At 36.9% G+C, this 22,492-nt stretch overlaps 1 protein-coding gene across 3 annotated transcripts in view; it reads left to right on the top strand.

The window, feature by feature from the left end:
- ZNF277 (zinc finger protein 277) overlaps nt 1-22,492 on the top strand; it is a 138,227-nt gene that overhangs the window by 3,976 nt on the left and 111,759 nt on the right. Inside the window, exon 1 of one of the 3 annotated variants that reach the window (XM_074379207.1) lies at nt 14,344-14,368. The exons of 1 other annotated variant lie outside the window; for it this stretch is intronic. The gene's annotated coding sequence lies outside the window, so the exon portion shown is untranslated. Of the gene's footprint in view, nt 1-14,343; nt 14,369-21,510; nt 21,533-22,492 lie in introns of those variants that run through there. One more of the 3 variants, XM_074379208.1, reaches the window with a different exon arrangement.

Below are 22,492 nucleotides of genomic sequence, written 5' to 3'. Positions count from 1 at the left end.
CATGTCACACTGTAGTTATTTTTTGGCAACTTTGTCTATACCAGTGGACAGTGAACTTCTTGAGGCCAAGAGTTATTTCACTTTTATATATCCAGTGTTTATCAAAGCTGCACAGAGTAAACATTGTATAACAGTCTAATGTTAGAATATGCTTGAAATTTATTCAAGGCGTTTAGAATGGCAACTATTTTAAGCAGAGGAACTGAAATAGAATAAAAAACTGAACAGAGTTTTATGCTTGTGAAAGGTGTGCCTACCAACTAAAATGTAAAATATCTGGAAGATGATATTCTGTCAAGGTGATCATAGTTAGCATTTAAGGATAGTTTTTCAGTTTTTTAAATTGAAGTTTTAATGTTGTTTAATGATTATATTTTTAAAAATAATACTTTAGATCTGGACTTTATAACTTTAAGCCTATAACTGAATGACCTACCACATGAACCTTGAAATCTGTCTTCATATCATCTATATGGCTGTTACCAATTTTCCACAGGCTGTCATCCTATTTCTATAGACCATTATTCAGTCCAGTCTCATATATTTGACATGACAGTGGAAAGAGGACTAGATCTTATTTTGGCAAAACTGTATTTAAATTCCAATTCTGACATTTAATAGCTGTGTAAGATAGGTTTATTATATATGCTGCCACATTTATGAAAATACCATATAATACCTATCTTGCAGAGTTATTGTGATTATTTCATTGTTATATATTTCTGAAAGCCCAGCATATTTCCTGTTATAAAGTTAGCAACTAATAAGTATTAGTTGCTTTCATTATAAAGATATCCCTAATTGAACTATGAAACTGCCTGCTCTTTTATACTGTATTCACTTAGAAGCAATCTAAATTGTGGATTAACCCTGGGGAAGCTTAGGAATGTGTTGGTAATAACTGTTTATGCTGTCAATACTTTCCTGGAATTTGGGGGCTGTCAGAATGTCTGTCGGTGCCACATGCTGGTATTACAACTATGTGCTCTGCAAGCCTTTATATTATCTTCTGTATCCTTTCTTACTTCTATACAGTGCTACTCTACTCACACTCAGCTCCCCAACCCTACACATGCACTGACACTCAGAGTCATCAAGAAACTCAAGTAACCTTGCATACTGGGCTTGCCTTGCAAAGTAAAGGCCACAGATGTGGGAAAAGATAAGAATTATAGAAACTACTCTTGTATGTCTTGTTTGGTGATATGGTTTGGCTGTGTCCCCACACAAATCTCATTTTGAATTCCCATGTGTTGTGGGAGGGACCTGGTGGAAGATAATAGAATCATGGGGGTAGGTCTTTCTCATGCTGTTCTCATGATAGTAAGCAAGTCTCACAAGAGCTGATGGTTTTAAAAAGAGGAGTTCTCCTGCACAAGCTCTCTCTCTTTGCCTGCTGCCATCTATGTGAGACGTGACTTTCTCCTCCTTGCCTTATGCCAGGATTGTGAGGCTTCCCCGGCCATGTGAAACTGTGAGTCCATTAGACCTCTTTCTTTTGCAAATTTGCTTTATCAGCAGCATGAAAAATGGACTAATACATTTGGTGTAAAGTTCTGAAGAGGGCTTCTTTAAAGCATTCTTTTATTTTCCTATGACAAATCAGTGGGACCCAGTGTGTCGGATATTTAGAGAGGAGCTCTTTTTAAAAGGGTTATTATAATAATGATGATGCATATGATAGCTCACATTTTTTTGAGCATTGATTGTGCCAGGTTCTGTTTCAGATGCTTTTAAAGGTATTGTCTCATTTTATCTTCACACCAACCCCTAGGTAGTCATATTATGCTCTTTATGTACAAATGAGGAAACTAATGAAAAGAGAAGTATGCCCAAGGTCACACAATAACTGAAAGAAGACTTTTATCCTATGCACAATTGTAATTGTGTCTCATAGTAACGAAATTCCATTGAAAGAGGTCTGAAACAGACTTTTCTTATACATAAATATGCTCTAAAGCTAATGTTACTATAGAAAGGCAGTATAGAATAGTGAAAGATTTTAAAGTCAGGCCAACTTAGGATCAGATTCTGGTAACCTCTGAACTTCAGTTTATCTTCTGTAAAATGAGTAATATCGTATCTATGTTGCTAGGATGGGAAATGACTAGGTGAGATGATACAATACTCTGGTCTTCAATTGTGACTTTTATTTCAGTCATAGGTATAGGCACATTTTGGCATATGTGCCAGAAATGAAACAAGTGATTTTAATGTGTCTTTTGCACTGATTGAAGGATTTGATATGGGTCAGATACCAAACTACATACACTTGTGTTGACCTTGACTTTCCCATTCATGAAAAAGAATAGTGCTGCCCTTTACAACACATATTCATACACTTCCATCTGGAAAAATTGTTAAGATAGTGTTGATCAGATTCATATAATAGAAATCATACTCTCTTCTAAATATAAATGACGGGTATACAGAAACAAGCAGTGTACATAAACTGTTATCTCCAGTGATTAAATCTTTAAACGTTTCTATTAGCTTTTCTTAGAGAACTTTGCCACAAAATTAGGGTTTAATTTTTTATTTATTTGATAAACTTATCATTCTCTGAATGGGTTGGCATTTCATTGACAGTATCTTTTTTTTAATTGCATTTTAGGTTTTGGGGTACATGTGAAGAACATGCAAGATTGTTGCATAGGTACATACATGGCAGTGTGAGTTGCTGCCTTCCTCCCCATCACCTATTGACAGTATCTTAAAGACTTGCCACCTCATGCTGAAACAAGTATGTTCTACTGACCTACTTGACCCAAAGTTGAGCAGGGCAGCTTTTTTCAGAAGTGGTGATGGATTTGACTGATCAGTCTTCTGCTTTTTTTACATCTCACTGATCATCTTTGTGACTAGTGACATTTATTTGCAACATAGGCAGCTGGGGTTGGAGGATGTCTTTGGCTGTAGGAACCATGTAAAATTTTCTAGAGCTAAACAGAATTTAAACCTTTGCTTCACGGGGTGAAGGGAGGATGGGAAAGAGGTAGTCAACAATTGACAAGTGGTAAAATATTTAGAGTTATAGGATAATGTGGGATACTATTAAGCTTTCCCCGTGAGTAGCATATTTAAAATAACCTTGTACTGTATTGAATGAGTAAAATGTATGGAAGGAAAAACAGGAATAGGAGTCAGAAAACCTGGATTCTGAATCTGAATTTGCAGCTTTTTAGCAATATCAACTTGGGAAAAATCATTTAACCTCTCTTAGCCTGAGTTTCATAAAAAAAAAAAAAAAAAAAAAAAAAAATGATATTGATACTGTTGGGAAGTTTGGTGAGGGCAGTGTATGTTAAAGCACTCTATGAATCTTGAGGCACCCGAAAATATAGGGACAAATGATGCTACTGATAAAGGTCTGTCTCAAGAGGCAGTAGTGGGTACAAGCCCAAGCTTTAGACTTGGATAAACTGGAATCAAAGGGAGCTGTCAGCTAAAAGCTATATGACCTTGAGAAAATAATAGGACCTCGTTATTACTATTATGACAACTGCTCCTGCTGCTGCTGCTGCTGCTACTGCTGCAACTACTACAAAAGTCGGGATGTCGCTTTAAAATGATTACAAACTTATCGAAGAACATTAAAGGTAGAATAAAGACAAATCCCAAATTATACAATATATAAACTCTGTAAACACAGGGACTGTTACATATACCTTTAACCTCCTCCTCTGGGACAGTGCCATGCTGTGATGGCATTTGGTGGTGTTTGGCAACTGTGAATCAGCCCCATGCTGGGTTCTGTATGGAATACAAATGAAGAACCCCCAGCCTTATTCATGCCAATGTCTCAGTGAAGTTGTTGGGCCCTGCATCCCTGTCTTAACCAGATTTAGTAAGAGAGTCCCTTCGAGTTCCATGTAGCACTGTAGGAAGAAGTGTATACATTTGAATCTATGATATGCATGCCTTGCCAGAGGAGCTTACTAAAGTTTTTACATGTGTTTATTTTTAAAAGAAAGGAAATTCTTGTTTTGCCTCCTTGTTTCTCTAACATTGTCCTCATTTCGTGTTTTTTCTTAACTGAAAGAACTTTCCCCTCCCCCCAAGTAATCACAGAGGCCCTGCCTTTAAAAAACATTTTTTTAGTGTTTTTATCCAAATAGATTGTTTTTTTTTTTTTTTTTAACTAGTAAAGACCTCAGAATTGTAATTGTGGTTGTTTATTTAACACAGTCTTCTGTTATGTAATAAGCTGCTATTCACCAGTAATAGCCAATTAGGAAAGAAAATATCCTGTACCCACTAATCGTAATTACCATTATAAAGCAATTAATAGCTGGAACTGTTGCTGAACTGTAACACAACATCAATCAAGCTGTCTTTGCCAAGGCACCATACAACTAAGTTTCTCAAATGAAGGAGAGGAGAGGAAGGAAAGGAAGGTGAGAGTCTGCAGGCTTTTTTGAATTTCTTTCAAACCAGTTTATGAATGACTTTTGAATGCTTTTTAAATATGCACCCAGTCAGGAAGGAAAGTAATGCTAATAATATACTGGGACATTGAGCTATTTTTCCAGCAGCAGTGATTATAGATAGTACAGTTCTGCAAAAAGCTCATTGGACAAGGACTCAGAATAAATAGGTTTTGTTTATTCATTTATTTATTTTTTAAGCAGAGTCTCACTCTTTTGCCCAGGCTGTAGTACAGTTGCATGATCTCAGCTCACTACAACCTCTGCCTCTCGAGCTCAAGCCATCCTCCCACCTCAGCGTCTTGAGTAGCTGATACTATACACGTGTACCACCACACGCGGCTAATTCTTGCATTTTTTGTAGAGATGAGGTTTCCCCATGTTGTGCAGGCTGGTCTCAAATTTCTGAGCTCAGTGATCCACCCACCTCAGCCTCCCAAAGTGCTAGGATTTTAATCCCACTTCTCCTTCCGACTGACTGTGATTTTAGAGAAGTATTTAGCACTCCTGGTTAAGTTTCCAGGTTTGTAAATGAGGAAGTTGGATTATGTTAGCATTCTTTCAACTGCATCTTCCAAATATCAGTAAAAGAAGAGGTAGTTTACAGCTAGAGAGCCCACGTTATTCAATCCTAGCATCTGTAAAAAGAAAAAAAAAAAAATCTGAATATGTCCTGAAGAATTAGTTGCACATGTGTGTGTCCTTGATCAGGTGTATTAAGTTAGAAAACTGGCTGAGAACCACTGCAGTAGATGACTTCTGGTATCCCTTACTCTGAGGCAGTGTAGATTGATCATTAGGATGCATCCTATCTCACCCTCCTTTTCATTTGTAATAAACAGTGCAAATCTGAAAGAGCTACTGATAGAAGTGAGGCTTCATTCAAAAATTTTATTAAGCATCTGCAATGTACTAGCTTCCTTATTCTGAATGCTGTTGAATACAAAGATGAAAATAACATTGGTCTTGCCATCAAGGATCTTATTACCTAATAGGGAGGATATGAGAAGTGCCTATTACAAGGTAGAAAGTGCTGGGGAACATAAAAGCGATATAGATAGAATTATGCAAAAAAAAAGAGATTATTTCCAACAGGTCGTACTGGGCTTTGACGTTTAATAATTTTTGGACATGCAGAAACAAGGAAAAAGTGTTATAGGCCTATGCAAAGGGAGGGAGCAATAGAAAAACTAAGGGCGTTTACAAGTATCAAGTCATGTTGCCTAGAGAAAATGGTAAGTAAATGGCAGCAGTGGAAAAGAAGTTTGGAAACGTAAATTGAAAGTAGATCATACTGTCTCAGATGTTAGAACTTGATTATGCAGACTGAAACTGCCTTTGCAAAAATTATAACAAAATTATTGCAGCAAGAGACATCTAATCTAACCGACTCCATCTTGCTTCTGACCTCCAAGTTGACCATATTCATTCCTAGATGTGGGCTGAACTAACTTTGGGAGAGCTTAGTTTATCGTTTAACTTTGAAACAAAGATGATAATAGCCCTTTTCCAAAACAAACCCCCTTCTTGCCTGGCAATTAGACTGCCTTTGCAGGACTAACAAAATTATCCACCAGTTAGAATTCTGGTTTAGGAGTCATGCAGCTAGAGGCCACAAGGTTCTAAACCTCCTCAGTTGTTCCTAAAGATAACATCACTATTGTAAAACCCAAGATTAGTGCTCGAGAGATTTTCCAGACCCTGCACTCAGTGGATCAGCTGGCACCACCTGTATCAATAAACTGGCTCATCCAGTTTTGTGGCTGCCACCCAGACACTGACTTAGCACCAGAAGACAAATTTGACTCCCTATTATTTTATCTCTGACCTGACCAATCAGCTATCCCCACTTTCCAACACCCTGTCCACCAAATTATCCTTAAAAATTCCAATCCCCAAATTTGGGGAGATTGATTTAAGTAATAATAAAACTCTGGTCTCCTGTACAGCTGGCTTTGCATGAATTAAACTCTCTCCATTTCAGTTTGCCTGTCTTGATAAATCAACTCTGTCTGGGCAGTGGGCAAAATGGGTCTTGAAAGTTTGAAGGAAAGGAATGATAAGATCAAAGTTTAGCGAGATAACAATGTACTGGTGAGGGAAAGTTAAGTCAGGAGCCTAAAGCAATCTTGAGCAAAAAGAACAAAACTGGAGACATCACTCTACCTGATCTCAAAATCTACTACCAAACTATAGTAATCTAAAGAGCACAGCAGCTGGGTTTGATGGGTCAAACCTGTAATCTCAACATTTTGGGAGGCCAAGGCAGGAGGATTGCTTGAACTCAGCCCGTGCTAACATAGTGAGACCTCTCTCTACAAAAACTTTAAAAAATTAGCTGGGTGTGATGGTGTACGCCTTTAATCCCAGCTACTCGGGAGGCTGGGATTAATGTTATTACTATCATGTTGTACAGTAGATCTCCTGAACTTTTTCCTGATTGAAATTTTGTATCCTTTGACTAATATCTCCAATCTTCCCCTCCCCCTAGCCCCTGGCAACTGTCATTCATTCTTCTCTCGAATGTGACCGTTTTAGATTTCACATACAAATGAGATCACCCAGTATATATCTTTTTGTACCTTATTTAACTTTGCATTCTCCAGGTTCATTCATGTTGTCACAAATGGCAGGATTTCCTTCTCTTGTAAGACTGAATGATATTCCTCTCTGTGTGTGTGTGTGTGTGTGTGTGTGTGTATGCACCACATTTTCTTTACCTGTTTATCCATTGATGAACACTTAGCTTGATTCTTTATCTTGGCTATTGTGAATAATGCTGCAATGAATATGGGAGTGCAGATATTTCATAGGCACACTGATTTCATTTCCTTTAGATATGTACCCAAAAGTAGATTCGTTGGGTCATATGGTAATTCTATGTTTAATTTTTTGACGAACTTCCATGCTGTTTTCCATAATGGCTGTGTTAACTTTACATTCCCACCAATAGTGTACAGAGTTGCCCTTTCTCCACATTCTCTCCAATGCTTATCTCTTGTCTTTTTGTTAATAGCCATCCTAACAGGGGGTATCTCTTTGTGATTTTAATTTGCGTTTCTCTAATGATTAGTGATGTTGAGCATTTCTTCATATACTTGTTAGCTTTTTCCTTCAGTTGCCTGTTCTTTTGGGGTCATATACAAAAAATCTTTCACTAGACTAATGTCAAGAAACTCTTACCCTATTTTTTCTTCTAGGAGTTTTACAATTTCAGGTCTTAGATTTAAGTCTTTAATCTACTTTGAGTTGATTGTTAGATTGAGGTGAAGTAAGGGTCCAATTTCATTCTTCTTTATGTGAGTATTCAGTTTTCCTTACAATACTTATTGAAGAGCTTGTCCTTTCCCCCATTATGTATTCTTGGCACCCTTATCGAAGATTAGTTGACCATAAATGCACAGATTAATTTCTGGGTTCTCTATTCTGTTTCATTGGTCTCTGTGTTTATTTTTATGCCAGTACCATACTAGGTTTTCTGGTTTTGGTTTTTGTTTTGAGATAAGAGTCTCACTCTGTTGCCCAGGCTAGAGTGCAGTGGCACAATCATGGCTCACTGCAGCCTTGACCTATTGGGCTCAGGCAATTCTTCCACCTCAGCCTCCCGAGTAGCTGGGATTAAAGGTGAACACCATCACACCCAGCTAATTTTTTAAAGTTTTTGTAGAGGGAGGTCTCACTATGTTAGCACAGGCTAGGTTCAAGCAATCCTCCTGCCTTGGCCTCCCAAAGTGTTGAGATTACAGGTTTGACCCACCAAACCCAGCTGCTGTGCTCTTCAGATTACTATAGTTTGGTAGTAGATTTTGAGATCAGGTAGAGTGATGTCTCCAGTTTTGTTCTTTTTGCTCAAGATTGCTTTAGCTATTCCTGGTCTTTTGGGGTTCCATATGAATTTTAGGATGTTTATTCTGTTTCTGTGAAAAATGTCATTGGAATTTTGTATAGATTGCATTGAATCTGTAGATCACTTTGGGTACTGTGAACATTTTAATATTCTTCTAATCCATAAGACTGGCACATCTTTCCATTTATTTGTGGCCTCTTCAATTTCTCTCATCAATGTTTTATAGTTTCCAATAAGCAGATCTTACAACTCTGGTTAATTATTCCTAAGCATTTTTTACTCTTTTGGAACTGTTGCAAATGGTATTTGTTTTTCAATTCATATGTTAATGTGTAGAAATTCTAATTATTTTTGTGTTTTTGTATCCCACAAATTGACTGAATTCATTTATCAGTTCTGTTTTTTTTTTTTTTTCTGGTAGAGTCTTTAGGGTCTTCTGTATATATAAGAGTATGTTGTTTGTAAACAAAAACAATTTTACATTTGATTTTGATGGCTTATATTTTTCTTTCTTGTCTAATTGTTCTTGCTAGGACTTCATTACTGTGCTGAATAGAGGTGGTAAGCATGGGCATCCTTGTCCTGTTCCCTATATTAGAAAAAAAGCTCCAAAATTTTCACTGCTGAGTATGTTAGCAAGGCCTTATCATATATGGCAGTGGTCCCTAACCTTCTTTGCACCAGGGTCTAGTTTCACGGAAAACAATTTTTCCACAGACTCAGGTTGGGGCATGGTTTTGGAATGATTCAAGCACATTACATTTATTATGCACTTTATTTATATTAATACTTACCATAATAAAGAATCAGTGGAAGCCCTGAGCTTGTTTTCCAGCAACTGTATAGTCCCATCTGGGGGTGATGGGAGACAGTGACAGATCATCAGGCATTAGATTCTCATAAGGAGTGTACATCCTAGATCCCATGCATGCACAGTTCACAATAGGGTTCACACTCCTATCAGAGTCTAATGCTGCCACTAATCTGACAGGAGAAGCTCAGCTTCACTTACATGCAGCTCACCTCCTGCTGTGTGGCCCGGTTCCTAACAGGCTACGAACCAGCACTGGCTGGGGACTCCTAATAAATGGCTTTTCCTGTGTTGAGGTACATTCCTTCTATACTTTTAATCATGAAGAGATGTTAAATTTTGTTAAAATGCTTTCTCCATATCTGTAGAGATAATCATATTTTTTTGGCCTTCACTCTATTAACATGGTTTATCACATTCATAGATTTGTGTATTTTTAACCATCTTTGTATCCCTGAGATGAATTCCACTTGATTCTGGTGAATGATTCTTTCAGTTTACTGTTGAATTCAGTTTGCAACTATTTTGTTGAGTATTTTATCCATCAGGGATATTGACCTGTACTTTTGTTCTCTTGAAGTGTCCTTGTCTGACTTTGGTATCAGGGTGATGAAGGCCTTGTAAAATGAGTTTGGAAGTGTTTCCTCCTTGTCAGTGTTTTGGAAGAGTTTGAGAATTGGCATTAGTTTATCTTTAAATGTTTGGTAGAATTCAGTGGTAACATCATCAGGTCTCAGGCTTTTTTTTCTTGCGAAAGTTTTTGTTACTGAATTAATCTCCTCACCTCTTACTGGGCTGTTCACGTTTTTCCCTTTCTTCATAATTCAGTCTTGCTAGGTTGTATGGGTATAGAATTTATCCATTTATTCTAGGTTATCCGATTTATTGCCATATAATTACTCATAGTAGCCTCATGATCCTTTGTATTTCTGTGGTATCAGTTGTGATGTCTCCATTTATTATTGTACGTATTTGAGACTTCTCTCTTTTTTTTTAGTTAGTTTAGCTAAGGGTTTGTCAATTTTGTGTATCTTTTCCCAAAATCAACTTTTAGTTGTATTGATCCTTTCTATTATTTTTCTAGTTGTTACTGTGGGACTGAGTTCTGCAAGCTTGCCCTTGGGATGTGAATAGGCATGTGTGATGATTAATACTGACTGTCAACTTGATTGGATTGAAGGATACAAAGTATTGATCCTGAGTGTGTCTGTGAGGGTTTTGCCAAAGGAGATTAACATTTGAGTCATTGGACTGGGAAAGGCAGACCCACCCTTAATCTGGGTAGGCACAATCTAATCAACTGCCAGTGCGGCTAAAATATAAGTGGGCAGAAAAATGTGAAAAGAGAGAGTGGCCTAGCCTCCCAGCCTATAACTTTCTCCTGTGCTGGATGCTTCCTCTCCTCAAACATCGGACTCCAAGTTCTTCAGTTTTGGAACTTGGACTGGCTCTCCTTGCTCCTCAGCCTGCAGATGGCCTATTGTGGGACATTGTGATCATGTGAGTTAATACTTAATAAACTCCCCTTCATATACGTATATAAAATATATATGTGTGTGTGTGTGTGTGACATGTGTGTGTGTATGTGTGTGTGTATATATATGTATGTATATATGTGTGTGTGTGTGTCTATATGTGTGTGTGTGTGTGATGTGTGTGTATGTGTGTGTGGTGTGTGTGTATGTGTGTGGTGTGTGTGTATATATATGTGTATGGTGTGTGTGTGTGTGTATATGTGTGTGTGTGCATGTATATATATTTGGGTATGTGTGTGTGTGTATGTGTATATATATATAATTTATACCATTAGCTCTATCTTTCTAGAGAACCCTGACTAACATAGCATATCTTCTAGCTGATCCCTGGCTAGGCAGCACTGCTCTCATTCCACAGCTGAGAGAGGCTTGAAGATGAGATTCGGGGACATTTCAGGATCTGCTGTTGGACTGAGGTTTGCAAGCTAGTCCAGGAGACTCAGAATGGTGTGTCTCCTCTGTGTCTTTGTTCCAGGAACATAGATCTAGGACTGTAGCTGAAAGGGGCTGAAGCCATGTTAAGGAGTCCTTTTAGGGTCCACAGCAGAGACTGAGGTCAAGAGGTCTGTCTCCCTAAGCACTAGTATGTGTGACTTTTCCCAGACTCCTAGGTGGGTAGTTTTGGTAGAGGCCCAAATCCAAATGGGGCTGTAGCCATCATTTTCAAGTCTGGAGCCAGGATCATAGTTCATGAGTTTGCCACCAGGTTGTAGGTTTGCCCTCTCAGAATGACCCTTCTATGTTGTAGGCTCCACCGGGGTTTTAGAAACTCCTGCCTAAATACCAAGGGTCTCACAAAGGCACTTGTCCAGGGATGGCTGCAATTTTTTTCAGAGTAGCGGGGATACAGGCAGGGGAACTCCTATTCCACTGTCTTGTTGGCCAAGAATTCTCTAGTTAGAATGTCTTAAACTAGGTATTACAGACAACAGTAGTAATAGGAAGGCTTTCAGAAGCAGTTGGCGTTGCAGTCTTCCTTGTCACATTCAAAAGGAAAGAGCTCTGCCCTTGTTAATAAAGTCAAAGGATAGCTGCATCCTGTAAGGAAATTTCTGAAATTAGAAAAATGTGCTTGGACAGAGCAGTTGTATGTGAAGATTCTGTCTAGTTTAATAAGTTGAGTTCTGCTTGGGCACTGTCATTTACAATGCCCAGATGACTGCAGGCAGAGTATACCATACAGATTAGACAGTCATCAATTAGAGTACCGACAAGTAGAGACATCTGGTAGTAGGTAGAATTAAAGAAAAACTAGAGTTGGACAGTAAACTGGTAGAAAAAATATTTTATTCAGAAACTCTTACAGTATAACAGGGGTGTCCTATCTTTTGGCTTCCCTGGGCCACATTGGAAGAAGAACTGTCTTGGGCCACGCATAAAATACACTAACACTTACAAGAAATAATGAGCTTTGATAAAATTCTTTTTTAAATCTCATAATGTTTTAAGAAGGTTTATGAATTTGTGTTGGACCACATTCAAAGCCATCCTGGGCCATGTGTGGCCCAGGGGCCTGGGATTAGCCAAGCTTGCTAGGAAAAGACACCTCAGTGTAGAACTGGGCCCAATTCCTAATACAACAAGGAAAAATGGGAATTTATAGCCAAGAAATAGGTTGGAGGGTTTGGGAGATGAAAAATCACTAAGAGGAAACATCAGGGATAAGGGGGGATTCTAGCTGAAGGCAGGCCAGGGTAATCAGATATCACCTCGGGGATGGTGAGACATGATGAATTTGATTAGCTATTGAGGAGGATTCTCTCTAAACTGATTTAGCAAGATTCTTGATAAAACCAAACTATGCAGGTCTGGCAAGGACAGGGCCTAGTCAGGAAAACGGTTCAGAGGAACCTGACTAAAATATGATCAGTGAGTCTGTTCAGCAGCAAGAACACAGCTATACATCAACTGGACTTTAGGGACAGGACTCAAGTCATTAAAAGGCCTGAAAAAAATTTAGGGTTGGGTGTGGTGGTGGCTCACACCTGCAATCCCAGCACTTTGGGAGGCCGAGGCAAGAGGATTGCTTGAGGTCAGGAGTTCAAGACCATCTTGGGCAACGTAGCTAGACTCTGTCTCTAAAAAAGAAAATTGTAAAAGCAACAAATATAGAGGAACATGAATTCTGGATAGGGCATCAAGTCAAGAAGTCATAGAATCAGGGCAACAGATTGAGAACTCAATTACTGGAAAAGGAATTAAAGTTGAGATTTGGTTTCAAGAAGTTAGTCATATGTCCAGTGACTAGCATCCTAGAACCAGGTAGAGATGAGGCCAAGAAAACTGGGTTGATGCAGAGTCATTGGCTTTAGGCTGGAACAGTGCCAAACCAATGGTGGGCTTAGGGACTCCTGCCATACCGATTAGTGGTATTGGCTGGGGCTTAGTGCCAGGCAAGTCATTACAGCTGCCCATGTGTCCACTGAACTTCTAACCCTGAGCTCATTAATCCTGAATTATCAGCCAACTGTAATATAATTCTCAAGTATAAGGTGATAATATCCTTTCTTTTTCATAACCTCTAGAGTACAAGGGATTTGCTGCAGAGAAAGATTCCTGTTCTTGTTTTTCCTTGCCAAATATCTTAGAGTTTATTGATAGAACAGATTACATTATAATGTTAATAATTTTCCCCATTTGTATTTTTAGATATCAGTAGTTATAGTTGTTTCTATAAATAGAAAACAATTCTGTTTTTCTTTCTTTATGTGAATCCCAGAGTACATTCAAGCATTGCATATTTACATGTTCTTGGAGCCTAAATGAATTAATAATTAAAGACAAACTAAGACCTTTAGGTAATGGACTGTAAACAAATTCATTTGATGCTTTTAAGATATGTTAATAGAAATTTATGTTCTCTTTTTTTTTTTTTTTTTTTTTTTTAACTATGCTATTGAGTTAGGCAGGGCCAATGTAAATTTAGTATACTATTTATGTTTTTAGGAACAGTACTCCAGGACTCCATAGAATTATAAGGCAGAAAAGTATTATATCTTTTTACATGGAGAAAAATTTTTGAGCAAATAATTTGTAAATAATGAGTTAAAGTTACCTTACTGTTTTACTTTTAGGACTTTAGTGTGCTAATTTTTGTGACTATCAAAGAGATGAATATTATATCCTGCTTCCCAAATAGTTGACTATCACTACATTTTTCTCTAGTGGCATCTATTAACAATTCATGGGTTGCTAGTGTTCCATGGAATTTAATTTGGGAAATGCTAATCAGGGTTATCTCCCCTTTATTTATTAAGAATTTCACCATTCCAAATATTTCCATCTGTAAATATCCCCAGAAAAGATCCTTTATTCTGTGTCTATAGTAATAATCACTGTCGTTCATCTTTATATGTTTCCTATTTATGCCCCCAGGGATAAGACAACAAATATAGGATGCCAAAGCACAGGATAAATACAAGAAACAGGTGTTTTTTCTTCCTCAGGGAAATGTAGCATCTTTTAAGGAGCATTTTTCTCCATTATATCCAAGAAGCCAGAGTTCTCTTGAAAATGTCCCAGGTATTATTGAAATTAATATTTATATTAAAAAAAACATCACTTTAGCATAATATGAGAACATTTACTCTTCAAATCAGCATCATTGTTTCTCTATTTTAGTGTTCCTTTGATAATACATTTGAATTAAGATTTGACTATTGAAGAAAAACAAAAAAAAATTTGCTGAGTAACCATTTCCTGACCTGCTGTTCCAGAGTACTCATTCCTGTGCTTCTTATCAAGTCAGGTAACCATAGCTTTTTAATGCATTATTTAAGGTTATGAAAATTTAATTCACATTCCTTTATCAGCTTTCATTGACTTCAAGAATGTAGGTTGTTGCATTTTTTTTTATCTTGTCTGCGTGTGGTATCATTGTCAGAAATGTCAGTTTCTGAATTACTGTTTATTAATTAAATGATGAATCTAGGCATCCCTTTGATGTAAAATCCAAAACTAGTATGATATAGAGGAATTTTTTTATGAAAGTATTTTTTTTAAGACAGCTTCAAAATGATTCCTAGGGCCCATTGTTATTCACTCCTATTAGCAATATTCAGAGGCAACTGGCAAATTCCCATTTCTGCAGGATTCCCACTTACGTTAAATGTGGTTTCAAAGCAGACCAATTTAGGCAAGCAGAGTTTAAATGACACAACTGCATTGCCGTCTTTGCTTGTTACTTTTTCCTGAAATTTCATTTGCTGACATCTCTTGTGGCAATACTTTAATGAATCAGACTTCGAATGCATTTTATTTATTGATAATGTTCAAAATTAATTATAATTTTGTCAACATTAGTTGATCTTTGGTTGAAATTAATTGATCCTGCTGTGAAATTCACTCATGCAATTTTGGCCAATCATAGCCCAAAAACTGTTTAAATTGCATTTAGGCAAAGGCTGCTACCCAATCCAGCTGTTTCTGTGCCTCACTTCTGTTTTCTGTCCATAAGTCTCCTTTGACCATGATTGGCCAAACCTGCATGATTGGCACAAGAGTAGGTTACTGTCTGTTTACACATCCAGTTAGGTTAGTTCACCATGTAGGAAGAAAACTTTTGGTCATACCTATGTAAGAAGGCAACTTTAGGCTAAATTTAACAGTTATATTCTTTATTAGATATACTGTATAAATATTGTAACCATCATTATAAATATATATAATTTCTGTTTCTAGTGAAGTCATATTCATACTTCAAATATTAGCTTTTTTTAAATGTGAAGCGATTCTTGAATGGCGGTATTATTATGTAGCTGAATTAGCTACATAACTCTTTGTAGCTTTAATTATATCATCCTGTTTAGTTATCAGGGGAAATCCCATTATCTGCTTGTAGAGAGATAAATTTTAATTCTAATAGTTCAGCTGTTATATACTGTATTTGTTTCTTGGGGTTGCTTGTAGCAAATTACCATGAATCACATCTTAAAACAAAAGAAATTTATTCTCTCACAGTTTTGAAGGCCAGAGTCCAAAATCAAGATGTCATCAACGCTATACTCTCTTTGAAGGCTCTACGGGAGAGCCCTTCTTTGCCTCTTCCAGCTTCTGGTGGTACCAGGTGGCTTCTGGCAGCATAACTCCAGTCTCTGCCTCCATCTCCACATGGCCTCCTTTCCTGTATCTCTTTGTCTTCTCCTTTTCTGTCTCTAGCAAGGAATTAGATTGAGGATCCACCCTAATTCAGGATGGTCTCAGGATCCTTACTTTAATTACATCTGTAAAGACCGTATTTCCAAATAAAATCACACCTTGAGGTTCCAGGTAAACAAATTTTGTGAGTTATCATTCAACCAACTACTTTTATTGAATAGATCACCCATATTTCTATATAGTCTTCTATTCCATTTGGCCAGTAGGTATGTGCACAGGTGAATGCATGTTCTTTTGGGAAGAGGAGAGGCCTTTTTTTGTTTGTTTAAGCTGTTGAGCACATGCTGTCCATTGCTTAACTTTATGAACATTAGGCCTTATGCATTGACCTTGTCATTCCCATAAATACTAAACTTCTAGAAAGTCACCATATGCATGGTCTTTTATGCCAGGCTTTTCCAACACTTTTATATGTTTATTATCCTTTTATTGTTTTAGGTAGTCAGATTATACATACTATTTGCTAAGTTCTTTTGCTTATATAGTTTACAGATAAGTATAAACTTGTTCTTTGTGCATATAGCCTGTGAAATTTGGTCTTATCCAAAGATTGAGAGCATAGTAGGGTAGAAAGAATATTGAACTTGTGGACAAAAGGATCAAGTTGGCATGTTTATTATGTGATCTTAGATAAAATCACACTCCCTGAACTTCTGTTTTCTCACAACTAAAACAGAAATCATCTTATCTCACAGAGTTTTGGTGAGATATGAAGTGTTTAGGAGATTATTTTACAGAATTTAAAGGGCTATTTAAATTAAGCAGTTGTGTATTAACATCCTGCATGAAGGGACTCTTTTTATATCAGTCACTCTAAATATACAGCATTTACTCTGTTAGTGACATGGAAAGAAGTCAATTTGAGAAATGTTTTAAAAGGGCAAGACATAGTTTGTATATTCTTTGAGCTTACAGGCTGATTGAAGAAGAGGAACTAGTACCAGTAACTAGGTTAAGCTCTGAGGAATGGATAGAGAACACATTTGTTTGAAAGAGGTAATTATGTTTGGCTTCATGGAAGAAGTAAGAGAGACCAGAGGACGGGGAAAGACTAACAGGCAGGTAGATGGATACAGAGTAGCGTAGTCTAGAGTCAACAGCTTGCATACAACACTGCAAAGAGTCAGATGCCATCCAAGCACATTTCAGAAACTCTTCTTAAAGCTGCAGACTCCAAAGAGAAGCAGTATAGATAAAAATGAACAAAAGACTACATCTCATAACCAACTTACAAGAAACTGAAGAAACTGTCCAATCTGCTAAGCCCTTATTTATATGGCCATGTGGGTCTTTGTTCTCCATGAGGCCAAGTGGTATCCAAAGCATTTAGTAGAATGTCTCCAGTAACTGACACACAAACAATTCTCCCTAGAAAAAAATGACACCTCTGATATTCTCGAGTTCTGAGTCTCAACAAACATTTATTAAGCACCAATTGTGTTCTAGGCCATGAAGCCACCAAAAAGAACAAGACAAGTTCCTGTCTTGAAGGAGCCAATTGTGTAGTAGAGGAAAGTAATGCAGAAGTTCTAGAAAAGAGTCAACACTGAAGCCGCAAATTAACTTATTTTAGATTTCTGTGTCATTAACCTGTCTGGGTAGTTAGGGTAGGCTTCACAAAGAGATGATTCCTAGGCAGGGGTCTTTGCCAGGTGGCCAAGGATGGGTATACCTTCTTGATAGAGTGAGGTGCTTAAGGAAAGGCTTGGGATGCCCTACACCTACTTTTTACCAAAACCTAAGATGGAGCAATGGAGTAGGGGACAAAGCCAGAGAAGGGGGCAAGGACTGCATTATAAAAGACCTTGCGGGCCATGCAAAAGAACTTGGATTTTCTCCTACATGAAGAGGAAAGTACTTTAAGTAGGTGAATAATATAAATCAGATTTCCTGTATAGAAACAACCTGTGTTTGGCCGGGTGCAGTGGCTCACGCCTGTGGTCCCAGCACTCTGGGAGGCTGAGTCAGGCAAATCACCTGAAGTCAGGAATTCAAGACCAGCCTGGCCAACATGGCGAAACCTCATCTCTCCTAGAAACAGCCTGTAGCAGTACTAATGTGATAATGGATACAGGGGCAGGGTGCGATATTAACAGACTTGTTAATTGGTCATGTTCCTTATGTAGTCCAAACTGGATGCCCAGCTAAAAACCAGCTATGATTTTCTTTGTATTAAAGAAAAAAGCCCAAAATGAAAGCATATCTCTGGCAAGTCTCCCAGAATTGCCCCACTACTTTAATCTATTGCCGCTTCTCAACCAGAGAACAGAAATAACTGAGGATTTTATTTTTCTCCCTTTCTTATAACCACACCTGAAGTATGAGTTCCATACTAGAAGAATCAACTAAGAGGCACAGATCAAGTAATTAAACCTCTTTGTTGAGTGCATACTTGACTTTGTGTGGAAATCTTTACTTTAAATTTCCTTTATTTTCTAAATGAGAGTATATTTTCTTAAGTCATGCTTTTCATATTTCTAAGGAATTTTACAGCTCATAGCTTTTCCAAAATTAAAAATGGCCATATATTAATACTCCTGCAAGTCTGAATTTTTGTTATCATCCATGACTTTTTACCAGATATTCCTAATTAAGCTCCAACTTTTATACAAAACTTCTAAGAATTTCTAAACAAGACCTTACCTCATTTGGGATTTGGGATAGAGGAGTGATTGTGTCTTTAAAACTGTGTGTTTCTATGTGGTGTGTGTGTATAAATTTTTTTTTTTAAAGAAACTCTTAAAATGTCAGTGTCTTAATTGGAGTCAAGTTTAGTGTGATTAACCTGAAAGGAGAAATGCTGGTTTGTCAGTATAATTTTTCTCTTATTGAAAACTTACATTCCTATCTCCTGCAAATCCTTTTTTCTGTGCAACTGAAATCCAAGGTCACCCTTATCAAAATTTCAGAGGAGACTGAAGACTAAGTAGTCTTCCGCTAGAGTGCATTTTCATGATAAACTGCATGTTTTATGAGTAGCTTTGTTATCTCTGAAGTCTCCAATGAATGCCATCTGGTCCAAATGCTGGGTTGCAATTTTTCAGGTTGTTTTTTGGCTTCTTCCATCTCCCCATCCTCCCCCAACCTTTTTTTTTTTAATTTGATAACTTTTTATTATAATAGATTACTCCATTGCCTATGAATGTTTTTACTGACATTGTTTAAATGTCTTTAACATGAATGGTGTCTCCCTTTTATTCCTGAAAACAAGAGAGGATACCAGTATAGTCCTATTTTACATCAAGTACTGGTATCAAGATGACTACAGAACTTTCTTCATTCAAAGACTCTTTCCATTGATCAGTTTACAATTTATGTATTCTTTCTGATTAGCAAGTATATTAACTTCAAATAGGTCATTCTGAGTGAAAAATCTAGTCTATTATTTCAGAAAACAGACAAAATAATACTTTCTACTTCATGAAGGAAGAAGTGTCTATTTAAAATTTTTTGTTTTCTCCAATTATCTCCCTTGGTGAAAACAGCAGCAGTATTGGGAACTCATATGTATGTATGTGTGTATATATATATGTGTGTGTGTATATATATCCCCTTAACTACTGAAAGTTATCTCAAAACCCTTTTCTTGTAAGTGTTATATGTGAAAGACTGGACAAATGATTTTAAAAGTGGATAACGAGATCTAAGGAATTAAAATAAGGATTGGGAGTCAATCTAAATTAAAGTTACAGGGGATGACAAACAGAAACTGAATTGCAAGAAAAAGAGCAAGGTACCAACTAGACAACTGAAGAAACCTCGTGAAATGGGCAAGATGTGTCCATTTGGAGAATTTTAATAAAGTAGTATATCTGAGATCAATTGTAGATTAACACTTCATGTGGTTTGTGTCCTCTCCAGTATCTTTCTGCCTGTTCTGAGGTTATGATATACCTACTTTGAATTAATTTGAAAGCCTGATTACAAATGAAGTACCAAGAATTGAGGCCACTTCTCTGAGGTTACTGAAGTGCAAGCATATGTCTCTACCCAAACAATAGCACACATTAGTTGATAATCTAGGTATTGAAAGGGATGAGCAAAGATTGAAACATTGTGCTCCCTGGGATGCACATTCCTCAGGATCCCCTTAAGTGCTGTATCTGAATGGCAATTTAGTATCATTTTGTGTTGGAGCAGTTGTGTATCAGATGTTTTTTGTAGTGTCTAAGTCAAGAATATGGTGGTGCAAGTCCTATCCCATTGAGCTCACTATGCTGAGGTTTTGTCTGTCAGTGGAGTACCTTGTACTCTTCAGAGTGATGACCAGTAATTCCAAAAGCCTAAGGTTTTCTGAATGATATACTCTCATTATCTCTGCATATTTTGAAAAAGTTTATATTTGTTATCTTCTGACCAGTCTAACCCTAATTTATATATTCTCTCTGCCTAAAACAATCTCTTCCTTGCCTCCCTACCTCACCAACTCCTATTCATTCGTTAAGATTTCATTTAGATATCACCTTCACCTTTTCTGTGAAGTGTTCTTGCTGACTCCTTTCCTTCACCCAAAAGTACACATCTACCCAGAATTTTCTTGTTTTATCTTCTTCAAGCTTTATTTTCATTATCAGTTTCTGGTTTCAGCTCAGAAATAGGGATTTCACAATCCTTTTGGGATTGTGAGTGTGATGCACTTTGCTCTTGTATTTTATGTTAAGATGCCCAGTAAATGTCAGTGTTACTTTTGATTGGCACTTGGATGAGATTAGACATCTGCCTGCTTTATGTCCAATGCAGAAGCTAAAGCACCTCTGGTTCCATCTTATTCTTCTCTGCCTTGCTGACCATTGCAAGATACTGTCCTTGCAGGGCCAGTGCTACATTGGCTTCCTCCACAGTCCTTCCAAGTCATATTTCCTGGAGCATCATTCCATGCTTGGTCTTATTTTACCACCTCAACTACTTTTAGCAGATAAGTGAATTATAAAGCAAAAGGCAAAGGTCACACAATTAGTTTCTAGCAGCAGCACTGTCATGGGAAGTCCTAGATCTACTTACTCTTAACATGTTATCATTATATAATACTAGCCATCTATTCCCTTACCAGCAACATTGGCAGTACTCTTTTTTCAAAGAAGAGGCATTAAAAACATTAGAGTAGTTGGTTTGGGTTTTGAAGTTGACTACATGGTTATTATATTTTGATGAAGAGTTTTATGCACAGAATATTCTGAGATTTACCTCCAAATATTAAATCACAGGTTCCAATATTGTCACTTGAAAATTGAGAACCTTTTCTAGCTGTATCTCTTTCAAAATTTTTTGAAAGTTTTTGAGATTTGGGTAATAGGTCTATTATATGAAACTGTAAATTAAAGTTCTTCTTGCCTGTCTGGGTACCTTTTTTTTTTTCAGTTATGCTAACTACTCTCTTGCCTTTCTCTATTTCAGTTACTTAGGTAATTTAACTACAAGGATTTTTTAGAATCACCTCACTGGTAGTTTAAAATATTTAATATCTTTCAAAACCAGCCTGCTGATTTAAATTTTTTTTTCTGCTTACTGTGCTTTGTTTAGCCAGTTCATTATTAATAGGCATTCACATTATTGCACCTCCTTTTGAAGTTTGAAAGAATGCTGAAGTAACTATCCTTGTATTTCTTAGAAGTAGAATTTCTGGGTTAAATTATATCTATCTTTTAAATTTTGACAAATGTTTTCTATCTTTGTCCATTGTGCTGCTGTAGCAAAATACCATAAACTGGGTGGCTTGTAAACAACAGGAATTTATGTCTCAAACTTCTGGAGGCTGGTAAGTCTGAGATCAAGGTACCAATAAATTTGTTGTCTGATGAGGGCATAGATAGTTCTTTCTAGCTGTGTCTTTACATGGCAGAAGGGACAAGGCAACTCTGTGGGGACTCTTTTTAAAGAGCACTGTCACTTTTCACGAAAAGCTCCATCCTCATGACCTAAATACCTCCCAAAAGTCCTACCTCCTACTATCATCACATTGGTGATTATGTTTTTACATATGAATTTTAAGGGGGCCACTCAGACCATAGCAGTTGTTATTAGTTTTTTATTATAGCCACCCAAGTGGGTGTGAAGTAGTCTCTTCTTATAGTATTGAATTGTATTTCTCTAGTAACTAATAATAATAAGCATTTTTTCATGTACTTATTGGCTATTTGTGTAACTTTTGAGGCAAAATGTCTATTTAAATCCTTTACCCATTTTAAATTGAGTTGTTTATCTTTTTTATTGTTTGTAAGAGATCTTTATATATTCTGGATATATGTCCCTTATCAGTTCTATGATTTTCAGGTATTTCTCCCATTCTGTGGACTATCTTTCCATGTTCTTGATGGTGTCTTTTGAAGTACAAAAGGGTTTTTTTGTTCATTTTAATTATACCAAATGTGTCTGTTTTTTTTTCTTTAATCACTTGTATTCATATCCTAAACCGAAAAAGCTCTGCCTAATCCAAGGTCATTAATACTGACTCCTGTTTTTTCCCAAGAGTTTTATAGTTTTGTGCTTACATGTAGGTTTATGATTAGTTTTGAGTTAATTTTTGTGTATGGTTTAAGAAAGTAATCCAGCTTTATTATTTGGCATATAAATATCCAATTTCAGCACCATTTGTTGAAAAAGCTACTGTATCAATTGACCATATACCTGAGGGTTTATATCTGGACTGTAAATCTTCCACTGATAACATCTTTTCTGATATTATGCCACACTGTCTTGATTACTGTAGTGTTTTAGT

This window comes from Saimiri boliviensis, chromosome 10 (genome assembly GCF_048565385.1).
Source record: "Saimiri boliviensis isolate mSaiBol1 chromosome 10, mSaiBol1.pri, whole genome shotgun sequence".
Classification (NCBI taxonomy): domain Eukaryota; kingdom Metazoa; phylum Chordata; class Mammalia; order Primates; family Cebidae; genus Saimiri; species Saimiri boliviensis.
Note: the sequence above shows the minus strand (reverse complement) of the source record. Positions and strands in the feature narration are given on the sequence as shown.